Genomic DNA, 15,437 nt, shown 5'->3' on the forward strand with positions numbered 1-15,437 from the left:
CTACCTTTGCATATAACTATTTAAGCTTGATGTCAATAAAACTCTATTCATTTTATCTAAGTCATTTGTGAAAAGAAGTTAAAGATGGATCAACAAGATTTATCGCGCATTAAAATTTCGAGATGTTGCGCCGGTATAAACAATCCTAAGTGCAGGCGTAGCCAGTTGCGAAACTTGTCACCAACAATGATCGAACACATACGTGCTATGGGATATAGTCATCAGCTTGATGAAACTATGCATATTTGTGAGTCATGTCGCTTAGTGATCAGGCTCTACAGAAGTCCGCCTAAGAAAAAACGACGTTCGGGTGGAGGCGAAGTGAATCAAAATCCACAACCACCTACAAGTGGTCAGGCCTCCAATGAAATGCTAGGTAAGATAAATTTACTTTGCAGCACATTAAATGACAATGATTGTTTACATAGAACCCATATCAATATATTAATTCGACATTTTTGTATATTTCAGAAGCAGTCCCGTCCTGTTCATCTTTGCCATCCGTCCCATCAGCGGATGAATTACTATGCCCCTACAACGTGGAAAAATTCAACAGTATTATTGAAACTTTGAATTTATCCCCAATCTCGTCGAGAAACATGAGGAGCTTGGACTATCGAATTAAAAAGTCAGTGGAGATCACCAAAGCTGTACGTCATGACATACTAGGCATGGATGCAATGGACGTCGACAAGGTGGAGGCATTCGAGGAAATCATCAATCAGTTGAAAGAAAAAATCAACTCACCTGGTATTGACAGAAATGACCAGTATTATCGGTTCTTCCTAAGTCGTGGTCGATCAACAAAATTGTCGAGGAGTTTGAGGCACCAATTTACATGGTAAGACAAGTGAAACAACTTGAGAATGAACAGGGCATTCTATGTACCCCAAGGGCTCGAAGTGGGCATGGAATTAGTGAAACAGATAAACAGGTTGTTATTGATTTCTTTGATAGTGATGATATTAGTAGGCCTATGCCAGGACCCAATGACTTCGTTTCTGAGTACCGAAATGGTAGTACAGAACAAGTTCAAAAGCGTCTATTGATGATGTCTCTTAAAGAGACGTACATGATTTTTGAAGAAAGATGCCAAAATGTAGAAATTGGTTTTACTTTGTTTACTATGTTGAGGCTTAAACATTGTAGGCTTCTCGATAGCACAGGAATTCACAATGTATGTGTGTGCACATACCACGAAAATGTTAAATTAATGCTTAACAGTTTAGGAATTGTCTCTCAGGCAGAAATTTGTGAAAAACTGTTATGCGATGCTTTAGTAAGAACGACTGATTGTTTTTTTTCGAGAATGTGAAAAGTGTAATTCCAAAGAAAATATTACAGGAGAACTAATCTCGCTTTTAGAAGAAAGCGACAAAGAAGATGTAGTTTTTTAGCAATGGCTCACCACCGATCGCTGTAATTTAGAAACTATAATAAAGCCTGTTGAAGAATTTGTTACGTATTTCGTGGAGAAAGTTGATAAGCTACACTGAACCGAGTAATCATGTAAGATTTATCTGAAAACACATATAGTTTTTTTCCATATAGCTTTTCACATAACGCTCATCATTTTATCACATAAACTTGTGCGATTCCATTTTGATTAGATTCATCTGATAAAACACATACATTTCATGGAAACTGAAAATAAAAACCATTGGAGTTTGGTGATGAATGTTATGTGAAACTCAGATGATAAATATCAGTATTGTCAGTGATTTCTATATGATAGTATAATTAGTTTGCAATGATTTCATTTCAGTTTTTTAGTAGAATTAAGAAAACAATTCAATAATAATTGAAGAACTGTTTATTTTATAAATTATCTGCGTTGTCTTAAAGGTTTTATTACAATCAATTGAGTTTGACTTAAGTTTTAATCGAAAGTGTAATGTTTCCATATTATAATATTTGAACAAGTGAAGCATTAAGCACGTTGTATAGCCAACCACATTAAATGGTATAACTTAGGAAATCACATCCTGTACGATTGTGAACACTTTTGTGCGTTTTTAGTTTTATATTCCTTCTATCCTTGTTTCGTCATTTTCAGCTTCCAATCAAAGTGTTGTCTCCTGTAAATTGAAGTCTGAAATTCATTTACTTTTATTTACATGTAAATAATAAATATTTAACTTACCCTTCTTTCATATATTTGCTAATCATTCCAAAATTTCAATATATGTCGCCGTTTTAACTTAAAACTTGCTTTAATCCATACCACAATATATATCTTGAGATCTAAACGCCGCCATCACGAAAGTACGAATGAAAATAAGACTGAATTTTCACATCGGCAAATCACATAGCATTCATCGGATTACATACATGACTTTTGTTCATATACAATCCATAGTGTTGGTAAATGAATGGTATGAAATATCATAATGTCTATTATGTGTTCTTAAAATGAAAATCAATAGATACACATAATATGAATCGGATTTCAATTATTGTAAGGGTATGTGAAGTTTTTAATACTTTCTATGATATTTATTGGTTCAGTGTAATAACTCATGATTTTATTAGCAAAGAACAGTCTTCTTTTCTACGAAACAAAAAAAAACTCCTTAAAACAAGGTGAAATACTGGTAATTAGCGACTTTTCTGAAAATTATAGTTTTATCATACAAAACGCTGCTCAAGGATATCACTGGAATAATTCCCAAGCAACGATACCGGTTTGTTAAACAAAAAATAAATTTCTAAAGAGTTATTTTTATGTCAGATGGAGCTGCAGCTCATTATAAAAAAAAAAAAAAAAATGCCAGCTTATGTAATTTCAAGAAAATATATGGATTGGAAGCAGAATGGCACTTTTTTGCCACATCCCACGGCAAAGGCCCCTGTGACGCTATTGGTGGCACTCTCAAGCGAATGACAAAAAGAGCAAGTCTTGCAAAGTCTTGAATGGCAAAAGAGCAAGTCTTGGAAACACAATCGCAACTCCGCGAGAACTATTCGACTTGGCAGTGAAACAAACTGATACATGTATCACCAAATTAAATTTCTGTTATATATCTAATGAACAGTATGTTAAAATGTCAGAGGAATTGATGGAATTGTTTGATAAGGTTAAAACTGTACCTGGTACCCAAAAATATCATTGTTTTATGCCTATTAGTGATACACAAATTGCAGCCAAACGGTATACCAATTCAGAGGATGAACCAAAACTATTCAATTAATTCAGTAAAGCCCAAAAATAATGTAAATATTCATGTGCAGATACTACGTTTTAAGATATATAGCAATAATAAAAATAATGATGCATGATAAAAGAAACCACGACTTTTTTTTATAAGCATAATATTGACCCTTTCCAGACACCTGTTAAGATTGGCTTTGACCAAATAAGAAATAAAATATTATTGTGATATCTTTCCAACCATTAAAAACCCATCGGATTGTTAGACATAGTTCATTTTCTCATAAGCGGTTTGGTGCGAGATCAATTGTATTTAATTAAAAAAAAACTCTGTAAATTTAATGCAAAGTATCTTAGTTTCACATACTTTTGACATCCAGAAAATTTAATTGAATTCTGAAGGGGTGCTGCCAATCGCGTGTCGAGTTGGCGTGAAATCCGTCTAATACAAACATGACTGACCATATTTTCCGGATCCAGTTTTACGGAAATGGTCATACAGTGAAACCTCCATGAGTCGATATTGAAGGGACCATCGACTCATCGAAATATCGAGTCATGGAACAGCAATTGTTTGGAAAGCTGCTTCTAGGGACCATCATAGTAACCATCAAATTATTTTTTAGTATGGTTCCATGAGTCGATATCGAGTCATGGAACATCGACTCAATGAGGTATCACTGTATTTGTGAAGGTTTCAACGAATCTTAATGCGTCCGTCGGCATTCAACTTCCTATTAGTTCTAGTTTCTAGGAAAATTGTAAACATCTATACAACTTCATACCGCACAAAAATACAAGCGACAGAAAAAATGCCATTTTGCAATGACCGCGGAAAATCCGGAATATCTCCGGTGTCCGGTGGCCAATATTCATGGCCAAGCATATTCCTAAATAAATAAGGCTAAATTGGCCGTCGACTGTTTTCGGATGCATTCAATTTCATCAATTTTTCATAAAGTTATAAGCATTTGAATTTAGGCAAAATTTTGCCTATCTCAATCTTTTTGCCTATCCCCTGTAAGTCTATCTATGCCATTTGATCATTTCGTATAGCGAGCACGATTCAAACCCGCTACATACAGCTGAAAAGATGCACGTTTACCGCTACGGCTATTTGGCTTCTGCCTAACCGATATACGAAATGACTCGGAAAATCTCTCAGCTAATATTTTTGGAAAGACCACTAAGTTGAGAAGCAGGCTCTGTTCCATTAAGGACATACTACCAAAAAGGAGTAGAAGGAGGAAGAGATTCACGCATCCCAAAATTACCTCATAATTGAACCTTCACACGGGTAATGCGAACATCCGCTTGAGCATTTACTATCTGTTGTACCAAGTTATCACGTTTTCGGTTCACCTTAGCGAAAGAAATCAATTTTAGTTACTCGCAACGTACATATTTCGTTCTCCGAGCGGGAAAATTTTCAGTTCTTTCGACTCTGTAACGATACATCATTTCGGATTCGTTCGGTTATTGCATAACTAATCTGGCTTCGGCTGTTGTGGTATAGATATATTTTCCATCGCTCTTACACCGAATTCAGTTCACATCATTTATTAACAGCGAACCGGAAAGGCACTTGAACTGTTGAACTACAGGAATGACAAAGTGAATAAATTGATAGCCATGTGATTATCAGCACGGAAGAAATCCATTTGGCGTGGAACATTAAATCTCACACGCTTTTGCTGTCGAAGGAGTTATGTTTGCTAAACGTTGCTTTCGTTCTGAATAGCGTGAAACATGAACCGAGTCCTCACGCAATCCTAATTAGCACCCCCCCCCCCCCCCCTGGTAAAAGCTACCAAATTAAGTCGTCAATTTCCAAATTACCTTATTGTTATACTCCTGGGAAAAGCGAAAACTCACGGGATCTCTGGAAAATCCGTTTCGGAATCCAAAAACTGCAGCAACACCAAAGCCTTCACGTTGAGCTTCTTCAAAAGGGGTTTCTTCGTGCTAATTTGCTTACAGACCACAATCCACTAACCGTACTGCTGATTGAAAAAAGCACCTGGAAAACTTGAAATAACACTTCCCGGAAAGATGCAAGATAGCACACACCACTGTTGCTTGTGAACAATTGGATGGGATTTCAACCCTCACAAGGATCCCAAGTTGAAGAGCTTGGCTTCGAAGCTTCAGAATGGCACCGGAACTCAACGGATCTTCCAACGATTGATAGCAACGCTGCGAACCACACACGTGTGCACGAGCAAAAGTATCACTTCGAAGTGGCACCGATGAAAATCCTTGGCTGGCTCATCAGCTGGTCTCGTCAACTGCTTTTCCCGTATTCTCACCCCATATACAGTACTGGACAGAATAATGCACGCATTGATCTTTATTCATACATAGTGGTCAAGTTTAAAGATCGGGATCTCGGCTTTATTGATTTTGCAAAAGGCCATATTGCTCTAAATATTTCCATTTAACAGTTATTTCTTATTCCAAATTTGAACATTTTTGTCATAATTGGAGGTTTTGTCGTAATTTCATAAACAATCTGAATTTTTAGTTCAGCAAATTTGAAGTTACTTTCAAGCTGAGTTGAAAATTTAAGGTAAATTGGTGCACTAGAAGCAGAGCTCTAAGTCTCCAAGAGTTGACAATTTTGTGTCGAAATATGGCAAAATCGTTCTTTATTCTGACCAGTACTGTACGTGCAGGTGTTGGGTGGAAAGCTGGGGAACCCGACGATGGAGACGGAAGGTCTATCGTGCTTGGTTCGGGTCATGGTAGAATACCCACACCACTATGCTACGTGTTGGATGCCATGCTGCAACCGTTCGGCCTTCAACGCTGTGCGATGTTATCGACTTGCATAAGGCTTCGGGTATGGATTTCAACTCTCGCGATGTTTGGAGCTCGCTCTCTCACTCTCATTTCCAGAGATAGCTTTGGGTGTAGAGGAATTTTCCATGTAGGGATGATACAATTTCATCTATTTGTATGAAGGATAGCATTCGTTTCAATGCCAGCAGTTTTTGTGAAATTGTCATTCGATTTTGGAACACAAAATTGAACTGAGTTTAATGTTCATGACGTCATTTTCAGGGTAAAAAAATATCTAAAACTAACAAACTACGAAACTTTTTTTTTTGTCCCAACTACCAATATACCGCTATTCATGTAATCTATAGTTGTTTGATCCATGGCCGTTTTTGGAGAAAAAACACATTACGTCAAGTTTTTGAGATATTGGCTATTGAAAGTACACTCCCGTGCAAAAGTTTGGGTTCACCCCCTCAAAAACATACAAAAGTGTCCAGTCCATTTCTCTGTGATTAAGCGTCCAATTGAAACTCTCTTAGCCGCATTCGAAAGACAAAGACTTGTTCTTACTTCGTATGTGTTTTTCCAAAAACATTTTTTGAATTTTGTGTACTAAATTTTTACTTAAAGTTGTGACATTTTTCAAAAAATACACTGAAAAAACATACCTAATTTTCTCAGCATTGGATCATCCAAAATTTCAGAACAAGGTGTCATTAGAATCGTAATCTTATATTCTTTGAAAAGTACTCACGAAACTTTTGCGGAAAAATCTGAAAACTATTCAAAATCAATTAAACAGTCATTCAAGTCATCGTGCAAAAGTTTGGGTTCACCTGAGCCGAACGCAAATAATTTTTGTCAATATCTTTGCCATTTTTCAACCGATTTTAATTAATAATAGCTTCTTCAAACGCAGATAATAGCGGGTTTGAGATTTCACATTTTTTTCTTGTTTTAAGTAAGTTCAGGTGAACCCAAACTTTTGCACGATACACCATACTGAGGGGTGAACCCAAACTTTTGCACGATGACTTGAATGACTGTTTCATTGATTTTGACTAGTTTTCAGATCTTTCCGCAATAATCTCGTGAGTGCTCTTCAAAGAATATAAGATTACGATTCTAATGACATCTTGTTTTAAAATTTTGGTCGATCCAATGTTGAGGAAATTAGCCATGTTTTTTCAGTGTGTTTTTTGTCAAATGTCACAACTTTAAGTAAAAATTTAGTACACAAAATTAATTTTTTTTTTTGGAAAAATACATACAAAGTTAGAATAACTCTTTGCCTTTCGAACGCGGCTAAGAAAGTTTCAATTGAACGCGTAACCCCAGAGATATGGATTGAACACTTTTGTATGTTCTTGAGGGGGTGAACTCAAACTTATGCACGGGAGTGTATATAATATTTCGATTTAAACGATCTTGCATGCAAGTTTACCAGTTTTTATTGCGAATTCATTGCCCATAAAAGCATAACTGTCCCATATTGATTTTCGAACCAACACATTTTTCCATCGCAACATTCATGTTTTAATATACACTTCACTAAGCATATGAAAATGTATACACTTTGTTGTGGAAAAATATGAAGTTGGTGCAGTCCCATATTGAAAAATAAAGGCATAACAGTCTCTATAGGAACTTTGAATCCCAGCAGCAACTGCGAAACTGGAATTATGTTCAACTTTATATATTTTACTGATCAATATTAGCAATATAAGTATTCTGTAAGGTGGAGCTAAACATATATTGCATTCAAAAATTTACAACAAAATTGTAAATATTTGTATGAAAATGCAAACTTCAAACTTTGGGCGCTATTTTCTCAATGCCTACTAATTCCATATGGGACAGTTATGTCTTTATGGTCAGTTCACACTTTATGTAATAAATTATACTCATCAACACAATTTTTATATACTTTCGATGCTCAAAAGTTGGTTTTTATGCTTTTGAAAAGAATTGTATCTTTTCATAAAAAAACGAAGAATTATTGCAATACAGGTACTTGCTACAAAAACAGTGCTTTTCAGTGGAACTTCCTAACCTATTGATCCCTACTTGATCCTTGTTTAGACCCGTGTTTTCGATTAACGAAAGCAAATAGTGGTAGTCCTTTATCATTGAATATGGTTGCTACCACGAACAAAAGAAAGGATGAATTTCTTAATTCACAACTTCCTTCAAAAATATTGGGATTTAAAGCTGTAGCTAAACGTGACAAAAATGGAAGAAAGTACGTTTCTCAGGAATGCGTTTTTTCAAAAGTGAAATGATACCAAGCAACACTTGTAACTTATGCAATATATTAGATAACAAAAAGATTACTTTGCGATTGCATTTCAGATAGTTTGTAACTTACCCAAGCAACCAAAAGTTCGGATAAAATACATAGCACAATTAGGCTTAATCATAGGATAATGAACAGCGTGCTATTAAGCTTACTTTTAAAGTAATTAACCGAGCTTGAGTTCACAACAAGTTCGATTGTGTCGCTTAATAGAATGCTAAAAAGCTTGAAAAAAAAAGCTTGGAATAATTATACAACAAACAAATTCTGCATTTTCCCATCTATGAAATTTATCATTTTGCTGATGGTGCTGTAAGTAAGCACGGTTGTCATTCCCAATTTTATTCTATGTTTCCTTTTTTTTCGTATAATCTTACATCAAGACTCGAACACGGACTCTCCTCGTTGTCACTTGGGAACATAATCACTGCTCCATTCACGCGTTGTGCAATTCGTTATAATTTCTGGACTTCGATTTCCACCTTTTTTTAACTTGAAGGCTACAACAAGTTTATGTGGAACTATTTGTAAACATGAATAATTTGACGTTTCTCCTTCTTTGTTATGTTATACAATGGATTCATAAATTTGGAAAGTAAAAGTTACAAAAATTGTGTAATAAAAGCAGGGTTGGGAAAAAATCTGAAATTCAATCTACAGTAGTCAAACAAAGCCAATCACAGTCAGCGAAGCCAGTGAAACTTACACCCATCGCTGCTGTAGGCAAAAAGCCTTGAAAATTGCAAAACACCCGTTGCTAAGGGCAACCCAAAATTACTGTAGAAAAATGTTCTATTTCCCGCTGCATTTCCCGCATTTAGAGCCTTCAATGACACTACTGATTTAGCGAAATTCATGTACCCAATATGGACCAATGCACGAGTTCACTAATTTGACGTTTGAGCGGTGCCGAATTCACTCGTTGCCATGGCCACATAAATAACACGGCATCGCTCAAAAGTCAAATAATGCACTCGTGCATCGGTCCATAGGCTACTTGATGAGATTCACGATTTTGAACTACTGTAGTTAGAGAGCCATGTGATTTTCGCGAAATTCAAGCCTACTACTATTACCATTGTGGGCTTCGTGGCCGTACGGTTAGTGTTACTAAGCATTTAGCCGCATCGAGTCAAGGGGTGTGGGTTCGATTCCCGCTTCAGTCCGGAAAACTTTTCGTCAGGAAGGTTTTTCGACTGTGCCACTGGGCGTTGCATGCTAGTCCGTTGTCTAGTGTGGTGCTTCCTTCAAAGGGCAAATCGCCCACTGGAAGCATTAACGTGTCGGTGTCTTAACGTGTCGGTGTCTACCATTCCCAGCACTGAATAAAAGTAATAAAAAAAAAACAAAACAAAAATATAGTCAACTTAGTGCTGGCAAGGGGCCCAGATAGCCGTGGCGGTAAACGCGCAGCTATTCAGCATGACCAAGCTGAGGGTCGTGGGTTCAAATCCCACCGGTCGAGGATCTTTTCGGGTTGGAAATTTTCTCGACTTCCCAGGGCATAGAGTATCTTTGTACCTGCCACACGATATACGCATGCAAAAATGGTCATTGGCATAGTAAGCTCTCAGTTAATAACTGTGGAAGTGCTCATAAGAACACTAGCTGAGAAGCAGGCTCTGTCCCAGTGGGGACGTAACGCCAGAAAGAAGAAGAAGTGCTGTCAAGAAAGCAGGAGCCAGTGACTAGATGTGCGCCTGCCGTTTTGATTTACATTGCCTACGAAGCCGAAACCTCAAGAAAGCTGTAGGAGATTCGCTTGTTGTTAATCAACATGCAAATCTAATACACATGTTTTTTAAATTATTGGAGTAATATTTAAGAATAATAGATAGAACAAAACATGTATACATATACAGGTAAGTCTGTTCAAATAAAAAAGTGAAGCATGAAACTGGCAAGCTAGGAATAAGACAAATATTTAATCTATGTTTCCTCTTTTTTCATATGGACCTTATTTCGCTTTGTTTTAACATAATAACACAAGGCTACGTTAATTTGCGAATATTAATTTATACAGTGAAAATTGTGGAATCAGTGTGCAGTGCATTAAATATATCATCGGCAAAAGTATTTCAAGAAAAGATGTCTTTGAGCTGTATATTTTCCCGAAGTTAAAAAAAAGTGCAAATTAAGTACGGTTATCACTTAATCAGAACTTACTGTATGAAGTTCTAAATTAATTCAACTTCATCCTTACAAAGTTGCTAAATTTTCTTTTGATTTGAACTTACTGTAAAGTACACAGTTGACAAATCGAACTAATGTTCACACAGGAAAATTTAGAGCTTTGATTGAACTTGATACTAAAGCCAAACAGTTCAACAAAAGTAACTTCAAACTTAGTTGGTGTTCAGACAGACTGGACCAAGTGTTTTTTAATATCAAAATATCTACACTATTCGCTGTAATAATGGAACTTATCTACTTGATGGGACATCTGTATCATTATCGGAAAAATAAGAATTGATTTAGTCCACCGACCAGTTAGAACTTCTGAGTTCAAAGATTAAGGATAAACTGAACTGTTGGTTGCTTGGGTATCTTATTTACAATTATCAATTTTGGTTACTAAAGTACTGCATTGTGATTATGTAATTCAGCCTGTCAGAAGATATTTGTTCATTGGAGAAGAATACAAGAGGGTCACTTTAGTCGGCACAGTTGTGCTTTCAGAGCGCCAAAGTATGTTAAGCGCGCCAAACGTACTATAATACTAGTAGGGAGCCGAATCCTATTCTTAGTTACTTAGAGGGGTTTTCTGAAAGCTACTGAGCTCATATTTGGCTACAATGAGCCTCTGTACTTGCCATAATTGTTTTTGTTCTCATGACTTTTACCAAGGCGGGTTCTCTGGCTACAGAGTAAAATACACACCTTAACTTTTACTGTGCGCTGTGTGTTGGTGCTGTCTCGCTCTCTCTCACGGGCATCTTGAAAGCAGGGCTCACAGTAAAAGTCAAACGTTTTATAGCAGGGCGGTGGTACCTATTCCGGGATATTTACGTTTTACAGTAGCGCAAAGGAAACTTACGAGAAATACATGCCATGTATATGTAATACTTCAATGGAAAGATTTGGGAAATGGCCCATTAGTGTGGGACAAAATTTAGATTCTCGCTCCAGTCTAAAGCCTGTCCACGTTAAATTTCGGACACCCAAATAATGGCAGCAAAAAAAGTTACTCATAATTCAACAAAAACAATTGTTTATTTCAGAATAAAAGAGTTATATCTACAAAATAAACAGTTGACAAGGATGTTAATCCTTCTTTCTGTAAAATTCTCGAACTTTCTGTGGTACACCCGCCATCCGTGTCCGAAATTTATCGTGGACAGGCTTTACTTTTTGGATTGCATTAAGGTCCCTCACCAACTGTGTACAATTCCAGCTCTATCGGAAAAAACTATATTTATTATTCAAAGTTTGTATGGGATTTACTATGGGAAAACTTACTTTTGCAAATAAAATCCGCCAGAGGTCGCCCATTGACCTCTATAAAAATTCTGAACACAGATCTCGATAGGTATTTTTACGATGAAGAATATTGCCGAAGACCGCGAAACAATCCGACACTTGTGAAAATAAATTCAATCCAAAAAGTGGACTGGAGCGAGAATCTTAATTTTGCATATAACCGTGTCCCAGGCTATGGCCCATACAAATGCCAAGAAAAAACGGGAACTGCAATGCAGTGTGTCATCAACGGTTATGTACGGGGATGTGGTTAACGTTCAACGCTCCGTCATCGTAATCATCGTCATCATCGAAACTTCAAAAGCAGTTTTTCTGTTCAAAACTGAAAATTATTCGATGAAAATGTGTTCACTGTGTTTCAGTTGGAGAATAGAATACAGTGAACACATTTTCCTGTAAATTTTCTTCATTTTGAACAAAAAAAACTGCTTTTGAAAATTTTGAAATCAATGACGGATCCTGCCCCCTTAAAGGGAAGAGGGCGCACTGTAAATGAGCAATTTCAAGCGGTGTATGGAATGCACAAACATTACCATTATTGGTCTCAGAAGCTTTTCTACCGTGGTTCGGTATTTTTTCGGGGTGAATTCTATGTTCTAGCTCGATTAAGAAAAGACATTGACTATTTTTCCCCATATTTCCCTATATTAATTCACCCGTTTTCACGCCTTTGAAATTTAATATGAGCTGATATGCCAAGACCACTGACGTTTTTTTGTATTTTCAATGTAAGTTTTAATTCAATATCAATTTAGTATAGAACAAAGGGAGCTAGTAGGGAGGCAAAAACCGATACGACATTTCTGTACGTCAAAGTGAGCCGAGATTCTACTGTCACTGTGAGCCCGGATCTTTAACAATCGACAAGCATTATAAAAGGCCGTAATTGATCGAAGCATATTTTCGCATTTCATCAAAGGTGACAAAAATTGAATGAGAATCGATTCATGCTTAATCAAAAGTAATGTCATAAGAGCATCTTTCATTCTGATTGAATATAAAGCTAGGGGGTGCGGACTCGAAGATTCAGGTTGTTCAAAATGAACACAATCTTTTCCACGAGTGCTAACCGTTGTATGTTTGCTTGTCTCTTAGGAAACCACGTTCAAAATGCACTCTTACAATACTTCACACAAAGTTCCATCAGGTTCAATGCAGGAAATGAACCCAATAAATAGACGTAATCAGAAATTTTCGGGCCGTGCGTGAGTTGCATATTTTGAGCAGTTGTACAAGAATTGTGCATAATTTGGACCAAGCACAATAATTCTTTAACAATTGGCAGTCTTTGTGTTACATAAATTGCATATCAATTTTCAGCGTGTCTAAACCACGACCGTACATTTCTCATTTTTATGAAAATTTAAGTTTGACAGCAGCAGGCTGTTTGTTGATTTTCTGTTCGCACCCCCCAGATATAATGTATTAAAATTGGCATCTTTTCACTTTTTTCCAAAAAAAGGAAAATTATTGCGCTTGTTAAGCAAATTTTCCGCTTTACGGTAGCCACAGAGTTCTACCGCAGCTGTAAAAGTCCTACCGCAGACTTCAAAATCATTCTATCATTAAAGCAAACAATTGATTCAGAAAACGCTATGAAAAATAACAACAAACAACAATCATCAAGACGGTATCCAAGGTACACAGAAAGAAAAATCGATGTAAATTTCAGCGTACAATCATGCACACGAAGGGAATGCCAGATTTAGATTTAGATTTAGATACGCGGTTAAAAATTGATTTTTATCCATACTGTTGACATATTGCATCCATAATTGGTATTTTTTAAACGAAGGCAAAATTTATGACTCATCCAATAGATGATTGGACGCTAAAAGACATCAACAACATTGCGTTCAGAATCATCGAGGTGATTGTGCTACTTTTCCTCGAATGTTGTTTCTCCGAATGTCAATTCCGCGAATGCCAGTTCCTCGAATGACCCTTTTCCCCGAATGCCATTTCCCCGAACGATTAGTTTCCCCGATAAATTGTGCAGTTTAAATAGGTGCTATAAAAGTAGTCAGTGGCTAGAATGTGAACGATAAAGAACGATAAACAATCAAAAGAAGGAGATATTCTGTCATTCTCGGCTATACACATGTTGGCAAAAATACTGAGGACGGTAAAACACGAAAGAACCGCCAATTTAATAAAGAAGGATGCATATTAGATGGTTAGTTCGTTCTCCACCCTGAAATGTATAAAGTTATGACAATCATGAGTGCTTAAACTTTTTGGGGGAATGGGCTAATCGGGGAAGCGTGATATTCGGGGAACTGGCGTTCGGCGAAACGACACTCGAGGAACCAACATTCGGGGAAAAGTCGCACAACCCATCGAAGTAACTGCAGTAATCGATTTCTCTTTTCGCTGATAACTTGAGCAGATCAAAGCTATCGAATGCCGCCCTTTTGTCAGTTGGGAACAATGAAATATTTAAAAAAAAACTCTAAAGAACAGCCTATGTATAAAAGAAGGCGAAATATATTTAAATTTCAAATCAACAGTTTTATACCTTTAATTATGATTACATCATATTTGTAAAACAAAACATAGAACGTTTGAAAGAAGGGTACATTTGTATATCAACATCTTCAGTGCAAAAAATTATTAAAATAGCGAAACTCAAAAGAAGAATTAATATTTGAAAGAGGTGTAACTTCTGGATAATAATTAAATACTATTGACAATAACTTTCCTATTATGCTTTAGTTTATTCAATAGCATATGTTTGTTAAATAAAGCGTCATTTTCTGTCAATTCACTCCAAAACAAGCCTGATATCATCAGAGAGATTCAATAGAAACGTCATCTTAAGACATTCTTGGTTTCAGACTCATTATGCCTAACGACTATTATGCCAAACGACCATTATGCTAAACGACTTTATGCCAAATGACCTACCACTGAAAATAACTTTTGAGATGTCAAGTTTAACCATGCTCCAGAGCAGGGTTATTTTGAACTGGAGGGGAAATAACGATCGAACTGCCAAATTTTAACTAAAAGTTAAACGAATTGGTGAGACGGTTCACAGCCTGGAAAAACTTTGTTTCATATTTCGTGTGTAGGGTATATCTGAGAGAGAGGAGACAGCTGGCTCAGACTGCGAGCTCCCGACAGTCAAGGGAATCTGTCACCAACAGTCACTGGAAAATCGCACATTCGAAAGGCAGAACGTGAAAACCGTCAAAATTTAAATAACCGTAATTAAAATCGGAAACCCTTAGATTCCAAAGAAAAATATTTTTAAAAGTTGAATACCTAAATATAATTATGTGTTTGCAAAATGCTATTGATTTTTTTTCATTTTCATATCCTTTTTCATAGCGTACAACAAGAAGCGAATACGATTTTGTTCAAAATAAGTGTTTATCTGACCGTTGTGCACAACCCAAGCATTTAAGAAAGAAAGAAACATGCCAACTGTCAGTGAGCTGTATCAAGGGTGGTGGGCGGCTGTCAAATGGGAGTAAAATTAAAAAGCCGCCAACCTAAGTCCAGAACCAGTTTTAAGGCTTAACGCGGAAAAGTAAAAACTATTATTCGCAAAATTCCAGGTAATCAATGCACTTGTAAGATTTTGTTTGCAAGCAGTTATTTGCTACGTGCTACTGCAGTGCGCTGTTGGCAATTTGATCAGCAAATTCGGCTTAATTCCCAAAATGGATGTTTTCTAGAAAATTGATTACGCTTTCACCATTGTTTGGTCGGAATTTTGTATGG

The 15,437-nt window shown here is 36.5% G+C and overlaps 1 protein-coding gene across 1 annotated transcript in view; it reads right to left on the minus strand.

Annotated features, from left to right (window-relative positions):
* Window positions 1–15,437, minus strand: part of LOC5573063 (leucine-rich repeat-containing protein let-4) — a 306,482-nt gene that overhangs the window by 232,710 nt on the left and 58,335 nt on the right. The window lies entirely within an intron of this gene.

The sequence above is a fragment of the Aedes aegypti genome, chromosome 3 (genome assembly GCF_002204515.2).
Source record: "Aedes aegypti strain LVP_AGWG chromosome 3, AaegL5.0 Primary Assembly, whole genome shotgun sequence".
NCBI lineage: Eukaryota > Metazoa > Arthropoda > Insecta > Diptera > Culicidae > Aedes > Aedes aegypti.